Source organism: Anomaloglossus baeobatrachus, chromosome 4 (genome assembly GCF_048569485.1).
Source record: "Anomaloglossus baeobatrachus isolate aAnoBae1 chromosome 4, aAnoBae1.hap1, whole genome shotgun sequence".
NCBI lineage: Eukaryota > Metazoa > Chordata > Amphibia > Anura > Aromobatidae > Anomaloglossus > Anomaloglossus baeobatrachus.
This window is the reverse complement of record NC_134356.1, coordinates 188,844,839-188,861,128: the sequence shown is the minus strand read 5'-3', so window position 1 is coordinate 188,861,128 and position 16,290 is coordinate 188,844,839.

Below are 16,290 nucleotides of genomic sequence, written 5' to 3'. Positions count from 1 at the left end.
TTACTATTTACTATTATTCAAATCCGCTTGAGTCCTTTTTTTGCAAAATATGGATCATGTGCAATATATTTCGATATGAATTTTTATGTTGTTGACACTTGCACTTTTTTACTTACAGTACCTACATTTTTTTTTTTTTGCACAAAATGGATTATGTGCAATACAAATCAATATGAATTCTTATGTCTCCACTATTTATATAAAAAAAATCACAGTGCACTTTGTTATGGGTTATGTGTAATCAGACACATTTAACAATATCGTACTAGATAATTTGTATACTGTATATTTCTTTTTATCTCTGAGGACCTCTAGTGGCTAACATTTCATACTGCATCTGTTCTTTTTTCCTTTCTGTCATTATATGAAGGTTAATATTCATGTATATGCACTTATAGTACAGGGGGGTGTTTTTTTTGTCTATTTTTATAACATCCTTCATATATTCACACTTTTGGCATTAACATATACTTGTTCCTTTGCGTGTTCGTGATTTATATATGCGGGCAATTTTTCTGTTGAGGGATTAATTTCATTGTGTTTATCCCCCTTTTTAATTGTATTTTACGTTTGTTTCAATAAAGATTAATTTTACTTTTATTTGGCTGAAAAACTCATGTGATTTATAGGTTTGTTTTTTTTTACATTTATGAATTAGCCTTATTTATATCAGGCCATTTATTGGGTTTTCTATCAGCAGACAATACTACTTAGAGCAATCATCCTTCCCCGAAGGGCAGCCATAGTCATATATGGGAACAAACTCCCCTTGCAGTAGGGAATGTCTTAGGCAACCAGGTGGCTAATAAAGTAGCAAGACTTCCTCTGACAGGATTACTTGCTATAGTGGATATGGCTCCCTCAGGCCCTCAGAGGACTCAGCGACCGAAAGTGGGTGAGGCTCCTTTTAACAGAAACTGTCATTGCACCAGCCCCAGTGGCCGTTGATCACAAACTACTGCAGGTCTTCCAGGCTCCCACATGCATAGGAAACACATGGGCCAAAGTGGGCGCTGTACGGTCAGAGTCAGGGGTATGGCAAGGTGAACACCAGGATTTGCCTTCCAAGCTGCCTGTTCCTAGAGATGGCTGCCCTGGCACATTTCCCAGTGCATAATTCAAATGATGTAATGTGTACAGTAGTGCTATAAAATTGGTGCGCCTCAGCGTTGCTGAATGCGGCTGCAAAGGAATATCTTGTTTGTGCAAAACATAGCCCCAGAGGGCCTATTTGAGTTCCTCAGAAATTCAGCACCAAAATCAGATTGCCCGTTTCAGAGTCTGCAGATAGACTACATACAGCTACCTAAGTTGGGTACTTACGCTACTCTCTGGTATGTATTGATTTTATCTTTGCGTTGTCTGAAACATAGGCCGTGACTAAACATAATACAAAGACCACCCCACCGCCAAGAAATAGATTAGTGAGGCGGTGTGCAGGTATGAGATACACAAGAATATATGGAGTGACAGAGGCACTTACTAAACTGAGGAAACATATAATGGCCACTCTTGCCCTTAAGACAGGGTTGTCTTTCCCAAAGTAGCTGCAGGCCTCATACAGTTCCATCACGAAAAGAAAAAATAGTGATCCAGCTCACCTCATCCAGGAAGACCACTAAATGAGGACCGTGCAGGGAAGGTAAAGTCGGCAAAAACTTGAGACTGCATATACAAAGCAGTAGTTCCAGCAACCGGGTCCAGAAAATATTAGTATAAAAATACGATTTTATGAAATGATTATCATTAAAAAAAAGTCCAAGCGAGTCCAATCAGAGGACGTGTTTCGAACGTCTAGTTCTTATTCAATCTCCCATTGAATAAGAACTAGACATTCAAAACGAATCCTCTGTCTTGTACTCGCTTGTGACCTACATGGACTTTTTTTTAATGATAATCATTTCATAAAATCATATTTTTATACTAATATTTTGTTGACCCGGTTGCTGGAACTACCGCTTTGGATATGTGGTTTCCTCACTAAGTATATTTTGGAGTTGCACAAACATCTGTTACTCATAATTGTGTTATATATCTTTGTCTATCTTTTTAAGATATCTTTGTCTAAAGTTTGTCTTTGTTGCTGAAGGTATAGAAAACTGGACAGATCTAGTTTCAAGGAATTAAGCAGGATTCATAATTTAAGATTTTGTTATTCCAAACTTACATATCCTTTTTTGTATACTAAGCCATCCCCCTTTACATTGTGGTTATAACAAATTGGTGTTTTGGCATCTTGTCTCCGATGCATTGCTATTAATTGGACCAACACTGGCAGTTAGGGAGATGATCTGTATGTCATTAGCTCTCCCAGGAAAGGGGTTTCCACTACAGAACAAATGCTACAAAATATGTTTAAAACAAAGTGTGTCGTGTGCACATGGCTACTCCGCATGACACGGACACGGACACTAAAGCTGGGCAGTGGGGTCCAGTCACAATCGTTATCTTCTTTGTGCCATATTGGGAGGAGTCTGTAGAGTGTTTATTTATTGAAGTGCTGGTGGTGTTCTGGGGTGGTGCTTGGGCGGCCCTTTCAGAGTGTGTAGGTTTTGTTGCTCTACCTTTTTTTGTTTCTTTGCTGTGGGCTCCGGTTGGTTGCAGTCACGTGCCATCTAGTACAGCATATGTAAATAAAAAGGAGATATGCACCCCTACCCACGGCCTTACTCCCTCCCACTCCATATTCCCAACATCAGCAATAATAAATAATCGTATGAGAATAAATATAACCCTACATGTACAGATCTAGTGAGGCTTCTCACTTGCCCAAGATTTTTACTATCACTGATGTTTGTGCGCGACTGCAGTTGGCTGGGGCTTGCAACGGGAAAGCCTAAAAAGATACAGGGATGAAATGTATATGTTCTAGAGAAGCTGACCAAGCACCATTTCAGAATGCTGTTGATGTCCTACTGGGAAATCACCTGATAGATTCCCTTCGATACATATACTCCAGAGTTTTCTTCTGAATGTTTTTAAAAAAACAGAACATTTCTGTACATCTTTAAAAAAAAGTGTAAAAAAAATAGTTTCTAAAAATATGAAAAAAATGTAAAAAGCATCCCCATTTTGCACCAATGAAAATAAAACAATAATAATAATAATAATAATACACCTATTGCATCACTATGTTCAGAAATGCCACATCTATCAAAATATAAAATCAATTAATCTGATCGGTACATGTCGTAGCAAAACAAAATCAAAATACCAAAATTGTGGGTTTTTTGGTTGCCGCAACATTGCACTAAGAGGCCATCAAAACATTGCATCTACCCAAAACTGGTATAATTAAAAACGCTAGCTTAGGACACAAAAATAACAGTCACTGAGCCCAAGATCCTGAAAAATGCTACAGGTCTCCTAAAATGGCTAAAAAAAAAATATTTATTTATTTATTTTTTAACAAATGTCTGAATTTTTTTTACTGTATTTGCTGCCGCATTTGCCACTGCCACCATTGTTGCATAGGACTCTTCCTCTCTCCCGGGCTTCAAACCAAGGAGCACATCTCACATCCCATTTCCCTGCCTCTTCATCCCTGGCTGACTTTGAAAAGCTCCAAAATTGCAGCATCTTACATAATACTCTTGATGACTGTCCAGTTGTGACCTAACCTACCCCCATTCATTCTCTACGCAAAATTTTGATAAAGGCTCTGGTAGTCGAAACGTTGGGTTTTTGCTCCCCCTGTCTTTGGTGCACTTTTTGCAGAATATCAAAATAAAAAAATTCTCAAAATTTACTTTCCTTGCTTGTTTTTACATTATTGAGTACTAAGGTTGCTCTCTATAAAACATATTTTTACCCCTTCAGCACCTACTTTTAGTGGTTCAGCTAGGTTTTATCCTCAATAAAAAAAAGTCTTTTTTTTTGGATTCTCCGGACTTCAGGTCCCTCTTTGGGGCGAGTTGAGACTCTACCTAGATTTTTCCTGCTAGTTATTCCCGACCCTTTCTTGCCCTTCCCCATGATCCTTTTCCCCGTCATCATTCACTTTGTCTACTTCCCTCTTTCTTTCTCTCTTTATTTCTTTTCCTTCGACTGACCATTATGTGCCTCTATGGTATGAATGGTAAATCTTTGCTGTTTATGGTATAGTTTATGGATTTTATACTTCTATAATGGTTCAAGACAGAATGATATAAATGGTCTTAAATTTTCTTTATTGTAACAAACTGTATATGGCTACAACCATGCAATGCCTTTCATGTTTCATTGCATTCTTGTTTTTTTTTTTGTTTTGTCTCTATTTGGGGGTTTGCCTTGGTCTGCAGCCCTGCTTATTGTAACCAACCTTAATTTTTCAATAAAAAAGAGATTAAACATAAAAAAAATGTCCCTACTTAAATAAAAAAATATACATACGTTTGGTATCTATGAACTTGCACTGACTGGGGAATCATATTGGCAGGTCAGTTTTATCGTATAGTGAAAATGGTAAAAATAAAAAACAATCGTGAAATTGCATTTATTATGCAATTTTAACAGACTTGGATTTTTTTCCCATTTTCCAGTGGGATACATGGCAAAAAGAATGGTGTCATTCAAAAGTATCTCGTCCCAAAAAAACAAGCCCTCATATTGCTATATTGATGGAAAAAATAAAAAAGTTATGGCTCTTGGAAGAAAGGGAGGAAAAAAACAAAATATGGAAAATCGCTGGGTGGTGAAAGGGTTAAATTGGAATCAAACTCTTTAAAGTTTACCTTTACCTAAAATGTCAAAAATGCACCAAAAATGCACCTATTGTGGAGCTGGCTAGGACAGTTAAATAGGAAAGGGAGGAGGCTGGTGTGTTTTTGATAACTGTAATGTAAATATTTTGCTAACAATTTTAAAGAACTAAAATAAATAAAGAACAAAAAAATGACACCGATAAATACGAATATTTATGTAAAAACAGAAATAAACTAATAAAGTACAAATATTTAATATTACTGTGTCCAAAATGACACAATCTATAAAGCTGCCGCGCTATTTAACACCTACAGTGAAAACCATTAAAAACATAAATAAAAAAACTCGGCAAGTATCAATGCTTTTTCATTATACTTTTGAAATAAAACTGGAAGAAAATGTGATGAAAAAGTTGAATGTAAATAACAATGGTATGGCTGAAAACGTTATCTTGTCCAAGAAAAATTAAACTGTCACACAGCTCCACCAGTGGAAAAATAAAAATCTATAGTTCTCAGAATACTGCCAAGCAAAAATAATACTTTTTCAATAAAATTGTTTTTAGTATTGCTCATGCTGCATGCCAAAAATTGGAATCATTGGATCAAAAAGAATTATGTGCCTGAAAATAGTACTAATAAAAATGTCAACTCATATCCCGCAAAAAAACAAGCCCTCACATGATTCTGTTGGCAGAAATATTTACAAATTATAGCTCTCAAAATGAGGTAATGCAAAAGCTTTTTTTGTATAAAAAAAGTGTTTTTTAATGTATGATAGTAGCCAAGCATAAAAAAACAAAATAAATCTGGTATTACTGCAATTGACGGGCAAAATAATTAAGCTGTCTAATCACTTATGCCATAGGGTATGTGTATAAAATAAAAGTAATTTTTGACCTGCTGTTCTTGTTTTCATTCTACCACCTAAAGAACACAGTAATTCTTGGCTTACATTTATCCTGTGCTCTACGCTGAGCTCTAACATACTCTCTATGGCCTATGAATAGACCGTGTCCATCTTTTAGGCGTGCATGAAAGGGCAGTCAACCACCTACTTTGTGCACATCTTAAAAGCCAGATACCGTTGAACATAAGCCAGGCAGAGTCCAGAGTATCCTTGCTGCTTTATTAGTAAATGGATCACTTGGGGATTTCATGTGCATTACGTATTTTGGAGATTTAGATGAAAACCCTAATGTACAGTAAGCGCCCAATGTTGAGCATTGGTTAAATGTGAACTGAAGAAAAATGTACTGTACCCCAAAATGCCACCAATGCTACTCAACCGAAAAGAAACAATTTAACAATCAGATTTATCATCTATTAATAGAAATAGAGCGGTTTTTCTTACATTATTGGCAGCACAAAAGCTTTAGAAACATGCTATGGCTCCTCGCCCAAAAATAATCCAGCAAAATCTGCGCTCCAAAATTCATATACCCCATTCCCTTCTGAGTCCCGCAGTGTGCCTAAATCACAGTTAGCGTACACATTTGTCATTTCTGTAGCGAGAGCCTGCTTAATTTAAGGGGTGCAGATCTCTAGAAGCTCAAGCTGGGCACAATGTACAAGCACTACAATGTACTGGGCACTACAATGGCAGGTTTACATTTTCACTCTGCAACATTCATTAATGCTCGTTTCTGGAAAACACCCATGGAGTCAAAATCAGCACGACACCCATAAATGAATTCCTAAAGGGATATCATTTCCAAATTGGGGTCACTTAAAGGAGGTTTCTGCTCTTCTGACATTTAGGGGCTTTGTATATGGCATCCACAAACTATTCTAGGAAACTCTGTGTTTCAATAGTCAAATAGTGCTCCTTCCCTCCCAAGTCTCGCCGTGTGGCCAAACGGTACTATACAGTCACAAATGGTGTATTCTCATGTTCCTAAGAAATTGTGTAATAATAATTTTTAGCTATTTCCCCTTGTCAAAATGTAAAATGTAGGGTTAGAAAATACATTTTAGTGATAAAAATGTAATAATTTCTTATTCACCACCAAATGGTATAACTTTTTTTAACACACTTGTAGTGTCAATATGCTTATTGCACCCCTGGATGAAATCATTGAGGGGTGAAGTTTGTAAAATGGGGTTACTTTTGGGGGATTTGTGCTGTTCTAGCACATCAGAGGCTCTGCCAATGTGATATGGCAACTGCAAATACTTCCAGACAAATCTGCACTCCGATATGGTGCTCCTTCCTTTCTGAGCTTTACACTGTTCCTCAAAAGTAGTTTCCAACCACATATGGGCTATTGCCAAACTCAGGAGAAATTGAATCACAAACTTTGTGGTCCATTTTCTCCTGTTACCTTTGTAAAAATTAAAAATTTGAGCGTTCAGCATCATTTTTGTTGAAAAAAAGAATTATTTCATTTTCATGACCCAATATTATAAAATTTTGTGAAGTCCCAATGGCTTCAAGATGGTTATCATACGCCTAGATAAATTCCCTGCGGAGTGTAGTTCTCAAAATGGTGTCACTTTTGGGGGGTTCTGCTGTTTTGGAACCTTGATGGCTCTCCAAATGCGACATAACATTAGCAATCTATTCCAGACAATTTTGCACTCCAAAAATCAAATAGCGCTCCTTTCTTTGCTGGCCATGTGGCCAAACAAGAATTTCTGACCACATATGGGGTATCCCTGTACTCAGGAGAGATTGCACAACACATTATGTGATACATTTTCTCTTGTTACCCTTATAAAAATGAAAGATTTGGAGCTAAAATTAAATTTTTTGGGGAAAATAATTTTTTATTTTCACAGTCCAATATTATGAAATTCTATGCAGCACCTATAAGTTCAAGATGCTCATCATACCCCTAGACAAATTCCTCAAGGGGGTGAACACATCAGAGACACTGAAAATGCAAAAGAGGTGGAGGATGTTTCCTCTCTCAAGACTTTGGCAAAGCATTTCAAGTTCATCACGCATGCAAGTCAAGTGAAACTGTTTTCAAAGGTATCAATCCGGTTATTCTGGATCCAAGGGGTGGTGATCTGGGTAAAATTTTTGCCTAGGCTGAGAGGATTTTCACATTGGGTACTCTCGCACCCCAGGGATTGAATGAGAATTTTGGCTTTGGAGCCTTCTTGTAAATAATTTGATAGCACTGAGAAAATTACGTATTGGCTCTAAGTTTGTCTTGCATAGAGGTCTCATTTTAGGCGTGGGTGGTAAGTCTTTTGTAAGTTTATACATGTTTTTATGTATTTTAATATAGTCTTTTATTCCACTGATGATTATTTGTTTAAAGTGTCGGTTGGCTGGACAGCTTTGGGCGGTCTAGTGTCATCTGCTGGCACCGATAAAAAGAAAATGTTACGGAACCTGCATATGATGAATTCTGAAATCATATTTTTTATTATTTATTTTTTACAATTATTATTATTATAGGTATTGTTATTAATTTTTATTAGGTATTTATTTGTTATGTACACAAGCACACAATAAATTTATATATACACTTTGGTGGGTAATAGTTTTACACTTTTATATATAACTTCTCACATTTTTATATATATTTTTCTTTATACACGTTTCACTTTTTTTATACTCGGTATATATTTTCGTACCTCTTCTTTTTATACCTATATATATTTATATATCTATATTTAAATTTTTATTATAGTTTTTATACAAAAAAATGCTTCTATACATTTACATATATTATATGTTTATCAAATATTTATTTATTCATACACATATTTGTGACGCCCTGGCAAAACCAGGTAGTCACAGATGACTGTACCCCCGCCAAGGGTACAGGAATCGCCTCCTCCTTGGGATTTAACATCACATCCCACACACACAGGAACACCAGCCACAAAGCCTAGTCGCCCCCCCATAACAACCAGGACACACCAGTGTGCAGGACCAGGCGGATGGGAACGCCGACTTAGGGGTCTTGGGGTGACAGGGGGAGGGAACACGTTTGTTGGTAGTTGGTGGTTGAGAGTAGTAGTAGTCGGAGAGTCAGAGAGGAGGGGCGTAGAGAGTGGGAGCCTGTTGGTGCAGTCTGACAGTGAGTAGAGCTGAGTGGTCAAGGGTCGAAGCCCTTGGACCACGGAAGAACCGACTAGGTGGCAGACGGCAGGTTCGGGCCACAGGCGACGGAGATCCGGTCGTGGAAGACCCGAAGTGGACCGGGGCAGGGTTGGAATCCGCCGGTGCCGACAGTGGGAATCCGGTCCGGAGGCCGTGCACAGGCGGGGTACCTGGACCCTAGGACCAGACAAGCTTCAAGCTCCTTGTTAATTGACCAGCGGGACAAGGTTCCAGGCCTTGTTTACAGAGAGAAGCCCAGAGAGCAAAATGGCAGCCCAACACGGGGAATAGGGTGTCTGCCAGAACCCACTAAAATCCCAAGGGTCAGATTTTGCAGGCACGGCTCCCTCTGTATACAAAGCCACAGGGGAGCGGATTTCTCCCGTTCCAAGCGGGTTAAATCAACACACAGCAAGACACAAGTGCAGGAGGAAGGGTCTTTACCTTGCTAACCCGTGTGTGGGACCAGCACACCTCTCCAATGGCAACCGGCATACGGCCTTGGTTTACAGAACAGACTATGTGGATTATTCCTAATCGTGAGTACACCGGTGTCATCCGGTCCAACCTGCCGACAGCGCCCCAGCACTGCTCCCCACCTACACCTGGGCCCGGAACTACACCTTCCCTACCCGTGGAGGGGATACCATCTTGCTGCCCCACAACATCGGTCCTGGGCGCTGGCACCAGAGGCAACGGCGGTGCCATCATCTCATCACCGCAACCCACGGGTGGCATCACCGACAAAAACTCTCTCCACTGTAAATACATCCTTTCACTGTTGTGAGGACAGGCGGTTGCACGAGCCCCGGGTCCGGTCACCGCTCAAGCCCCAGACACGATCCCGGATCGGAGCGCCCCGAGCAGCCCCTCTGCCGTGGAGCGGCACCCGTCCGCGACATATTTATATACAAAATGTCTTGTATTTTTACACTCCTCACATTCATATATACGAAGCCATATAAAACAGGTGGGGATACACCTTTTTTTTGCAGAAAGAGTCACGAATAATAATGGATTTAAAAGCCCTTGGCCCTCTGGACCTCAATGATAAGAATGATCTGGCTGTTTTTTTGTGATTTGAGAGAAATAAAAATTATATTTTTGTATCGTTATTTTGAGATAAACTTTGATATCAAATATTACTGATAAAACATGTATACAATTTTTGTAAAACTATATGTAATCCCCATTCATCCCATTTATGTAACTGGTATTAGTAAAAAATAACACATGTTTTTAATTCACTTGTTAACATGAGAATCCACATAATCCCAATAAGAGGTGTGGTCTCCATGTTTCACATCACAGGACCTGCCGAAGCACATTTGTGTGAAACGGCATGCCGTCGTCCTCACCCCATTGCCTCTCCCCACCTCCCCCCATTCCTGATGTATCTGAACTGCGTTCAAGATTAAATTGTGAATACTAAAGTACGGTGGTTGCTGCCTTTCTTTCCTCCGGATGGATTCTACAGATGGACTTAACTTATAAGGATTGTGCACTCGTACAGCCTTTGTCTATCCCAAAAGGTACAAAAATAGCAACGGCTGAGGATTTCCAGCAGTGCCCGGTGTTTCTCCTGCATTTAGCTTCGTTGTGGACTTCTTAACTGTGAGTGCACGCTGCTTTTCCTATTACAGCTTGAATCACTTGGTACCTGTTTAGACTGTCAAATCACCTAAAAATGACGGACGCAGCAGAAGCAATGGCTCTAGGTACACAAACGGATATTTTATTGGCGGGGAGAGAGGATGTAGTGGGATTCTTTACCAGCTGCAATACAAAAATGGACACTGAAATGCTGGGAAATAAAAGTCTTGAATTAAAAATAAGTAATTTAGCAGAAAAAGAAGTGAATCTCTTTTGGACGGTGAATCCTCTGAAGTCATACCAGCAGAGTGAAAGAGTGCCCAGAGGGCTAAGGATTAATAAGAACATTTACTTTTACCAGGATGATTCTACTTTTAAAGCAGAATGGGAAAAAGTGCAGCTCAATGCGATTTTTGGACATTGTACTAAAGAAAAATGAACTTGAGCATGAAAAAATTGTGGACGAGTTATTAAGATTAAAGGCTACTTTACACACTGCGATATCGGTCCCGATATCGCTAGTGTGGGTACCCGCCCCCATCTGTTGCGCGACACGGGCAAATCGCTGCCCGTGTCGCACAACAGCCGTCACACATACATACCTGTCCGGCGACGTCGCTGTGACGGGCGAACCGCCTCCTTTCTAAGGGGGCGGTCCGTGCGGCGTCACAGCGACGTCACTGAACCGCCGCCCAATAGCAGCGGAGGGGCGGAGCTGAGCGGGACGTAACATCCCGCCCACCTCCTTCCTTCCTCATAGCGGCCGGGAGGCAAGTAAGGGGATCTTCCTCGTTCCTGCGGCGTCACACGCAGCGATGTGTGCTGCCGCAGGAACGAGGAACAACCTCGTTACTGCTGCAGTAACGAGATTTGAGAATGGACCCCCATGTCGCCGATTAGCGATTTTGCACGTTTTTGCAACGATGCAAAATCGCTTATCAGTGTCACACGCAACGGCATTGCTAATGCGGCCGGATGTGCGTCACGAATTCCGTGACCCCAACGACTCCGCATTAGCGATGTCGCAGCGTGTAAAGCCCGCTTAAGGAAAGAATTAGAAAGCTCTCAAAGATCTCAAAAGATGCCTGGCAGCTGTTCCTTAATAAATTAGATAAAAAAATTCTCCCCCCCAAACACTGATTAAAGAGAAAAAGAGAGAAAAATTTATACGGTACAAGTTATGACAACTATCAGGTTTTCTCCTGGGAAAAATTTAATTCTAACTCCCTCTATAAAAATAAAAAATTCAAGAATCGTAAGAGTTATGATAAGAAAGGAAAAAAAGGGGCTTGAACCACCGATTCAGACTCAAGTGGAACTGAAGAGGGGTCCTCACAAAATAGCAGTAATATTCATAAAAAAATTAAAGTACAGAGTGAACAACTAGATATAGCTGCTTCCCCTTTAGATCTAAGACCAGAAGAGGTAGAAGGAGAGGAAGAGGAAGGAAGACCAATATCAGGGAAGAGAAACCAGGTTTCTTGGCGATGAATAGCACCCAATTGACTGATACCGGCCCTAAAATTTTGAATGAAAAAAGCTCTTTTCAAAATGTAGAACAGCCCATACGCATCTACAATTTAACTACCCATACACTAACCCCGGATATGTTTTCCCTCCTACAAAAGGGCTTAACGTACTGTCTCCCAGAACGTTTTGATTTAACAGACTTCCAAATTGATCTTTTTAAAGGCTGCATGAAACTGCACTTAGCAAAATTTTACAAAAATCAGAAGAAAAAAAATCCCAGAGCACTCCTCTTTGGAGACTTCCTCTAACAAAATCAGTCCACTGGTTTTTTTGGGGGACACTTCTGGGCTTGATAGCATAAAAAATGATACCCTCATACTGCTGAGTCTGGTTGACTCACAGGTTGCAGTGAAGTTCCGGTATCAATTAATCGCCCGCCTTTTAAAAACGGAATCAAGTCACAGTTCTGTCCCCCAATTACACCCGGAAACTATATTGACCTCTTTCAGGAATTGGTTCTGAAGGATATTGAGGCATTAAAATATCCAGAAATTCCATCAAATTTAACCAGAGGAGAAAAGAAAGCATTAAATACCCTAAAAACATGGGATAATGTCGTCATACAAAGGGTGCATAAGGGGGGAGCCACTGTACTGCTTACGCGTGAAGCATATACAGCCGAAGCTTTGCGGCAATTAAATGACAAAGAGGTGTACCAAAAATTAAAAAATGACCCTACATGGGTATATTTAAACAAACTACGGAGCTTATTAAATAAGAATGTGAGATTGGGAATATTTTATATATATATAAATATATATATATATATATATATATATATATATATATATATATATATATATATATTATATATATATAATATAAAAAATGTTAAAGCCTAAATCATTTTTACACCTAGGTCTTGAGGAATTCTCGTGTATAAACTCCCAATATCGGAAGAGGCTATACTTGAAAGTCCCCTGCCATTGTAAATCATCAATCATATCTATAAAATCGCCAGTATCTTTTAGGTATGCAGGGATGTATTGCAAAAATGGTTTTAACAGGCATTCCATATAGTGTGAAAGGGGTTCGGTTAAAGAGCCGATCCCTGACACTATAGGACGGCCAGATGGGGCGACATTGTCCTTGTGTATTTTTGGGAGGTAGTACCAATGAGGTTTTTGGGAAAAGATGGTAAGAGTTTTTCTGCAGCTTTTTTATACATATATATATATATACAATTTTCTTGGACTCACGATAACGACGGAGCAGACGGCGAAGAATTCTCATCCTCCTCATCCAACACAGCTTCTCAGGCATACGAGCATTAGCAGTACCCTTTCTCTTACCAATGTATATACATATATATATATATATATATATATATATATATATATATATATATATATATATAAAAAAAAAGCTGCAGAATAACTCTTATCATCTTTTCTCAAAAATCTCATTGGTACTACCTCCCAAAAATACACAAGGACAATGTCGCCCCATCTGGCCGTCCTATAGTGTCAGGGATCGGCTCTTTAACCGAACCCCTTTCACACTATATGGAATGCCTGTTAAAACCATTTTTGCAATACATCCCTGCATACCTAAAAGATACTGGCGATTTTATAGATATGATTGATGATTTACAATGGCAGGGGACTTTCAAGTATAGCCTCTTTCGATATTGGGAGTTTATACACGAGAATTCCTCAAGACCTAGGTGTAAAAATGATTTAGGCTTTAAAAATTTTTAATCAATATGCAGCCTTAATTACATTTATAGCAGAACCCTTGGAATTTATTTTACAACATAATGCATTCACATTTGGAAAGGATTGGTTTCTACAACGCAGGGGTTCTGCGATGGGGTACCCTTGTAGCTTGTAGTTTCGCAAACCTATTTTTGGATATGATGGAAGATGAGCTAATTTTTTACATATCTAACCCATATATTAAGTACATCAAAAAGTACATTAGATATGTGGACGATGTATTCATAGTGTGGGATGGGGAGCAGACAGTTTTTGATGATTTTGTGTACTATTTGAATGAAAAAAACTCTTTCAATGTTTTTTTACATGCAATTTTGGAGTAAAAGAATTAGAGTTTCTAGACGTGAAACTGACAGTGCAAGAGGCTAGAATAACAAGAGAAATCTTCAGAAAGCCGACTTCAGTAAATGCACTGTTACATTTTACTGTATTCATTTTAATAATTGGTTCTGTACAGCTAATAAAACATGTAAAAGACTACCATAGTAGTAATCCAGATTGTTTAAGTTGTGCAGGAATCATGAAAATTAACCCCTGTAAAACAGGTGGGGATACACATCGTTTTTTGTTGCAGAAAGACTCACGAATAATAATGGATTTAAAAGCCCTTGGCCCTCTGGACATCATTGATAAGAATGATCTGGCTGTTTTTTTGTGATTTGAAAAAATAAAAAAAAATACATTTTTTGTACCGTTATTTTGAGATAAACTTTGATATGAAATATTACTGATAAAACATGTATACGATTTTTGTAAAACTATATGTAATCCCCATTCATCCCATTTATGTAACTGGTATTAGTAAAAAACTACACGTTTTTAATTCACTTGTTAACATGAGAATCCACGTTCGCAATAAGAGGTGTGGTCTCCATGTTTCACATCACAGGACCTGCCGAAGCACATTTGTGCGAAACGGCGTGCCGTCGTCCTCACCCCATTGCCTCTCCCCACCTCCCCCCACTCCTGATGTATCTGAACTGCGGTCAAGATTAAATTGTGAACACTAAAGTACGGTGGTTGCTGCCTTTCTTTCTTCCAGATGGATTCTACATTCATATATATCTCACGTTTTTTCACACATAATGTCTGTTTTTCATGCATATACACTATAGGGTATATTATATTACACACACATATATATATATCTATAAAAAATATATACATATATACATATATATATATATATATATATATATATATATGTATGTATATTTATTTTTGGTTTTTTAATTTCATCTATAATTTTTATTTTTATGTACAGTATTATATGTATATGGTTGGTACATTTTGTTCACACAACATACGTTTCACACACACTGATTTATTATTTATTCTATTTATTTCTTTGTCTCATTTTTTATTTTTCATTATTATGCTCACCTATGGTATATAAGTGCATATATTTTGTATAATTTCATGTTCTAATATGGCTGATTTATGTATTTCATATATTTAGATTTTATTTTTATTAACTTTTTTGCATTCTTATTTATTGCAATATCTATTTTTTATGTATATTTATTCACTGTAACATATCTTATTTTGATTGTATATATGGGAATATATATTCTGTTTATAGATATATGCTCTGTATATATGGATTAGACAATATACGTTTTCACACAATGCCTGCGTCTCACACGCACAGCCTGGTTAGGCTGCTTTCACATATCCAGTTTTTCCTGTGCGGCACAATCCGGCGCTTTGCAGAAAAACGCAACCGTTTTTTTTTGCCGCCGGTTGCGTTTTTTTTCATAGACTTACGTTAGTGCCGTATTGTGCCGCATGGGCTTGCGTTCAGTCCGGTTTTTGCCGCATGAGGCAGATTTAGCCGATGCGGCGGCCGGATGGAACGTTGCCTGGCACTTTTTTTTGTTTGGCAAAAAAAAAACGCATCGCGCCGCATCCGGCCGATGCGGCGCGATTTGCAATGCATGCCTATGGACGCCGCATGCGGCGTCCTGCGGCAAAAAATGCATCCGGCCGCCGCATGCTGTTGTTTCCACTGCACATGCTCAGTACCCTGCCGCAAGCGGCAAATACCGGACGGGCCGCATGTAAAAAACGTATGCAAAGGATGTGGTATTGTCGCCACATCCGTTGCATAGGTTTTAGAGCCGGATTGGACAGCTCTGCTAAAACCGGAGGTGTGAAAGCAGCCTTAGTTCCTATTGGAGAGACCAGAGATGGGAGCCTGCCGCCGTCATATACCCCTCACAACGAACATCCAGCCCACCTGCTGTTTAGCGCAGGTGTATTAATCGGCCTAGGACACACCCCTCGGAAGAAGCAAGGGCGAAACGGTGTTGGGGATGGAGGGACGTGTTATACCCAGACCGAGGCTTTACAGTCATCTTATTGGTAATTATTGTTAATATTTCCTTGGGGTTGTTTTCCCTATTTGTACTGTGGGAGTGATAGGATGCAGTTTCTGTTCTAAAAAACTAAGTGCACTTTATATCTTCCTCTGGTAGTTGATTTTGGTATACTATTTCACTGTGTCTGTACAGTTTTACCAGCAGCACAGGTAGTATAGCACTGTAGCACTTTTGGCCAGGGTTGTTGCAATTTTTTGCAGTTAAAGTCTATAATTCATTGTATTCATACAAACTATTTGCCAGTGAATTTTTAATTTTTTGTGTGTGCTCGCAGAATATCTATAGTTTTTTACAGAAACATATCAATATTTTGCATAAAAAAT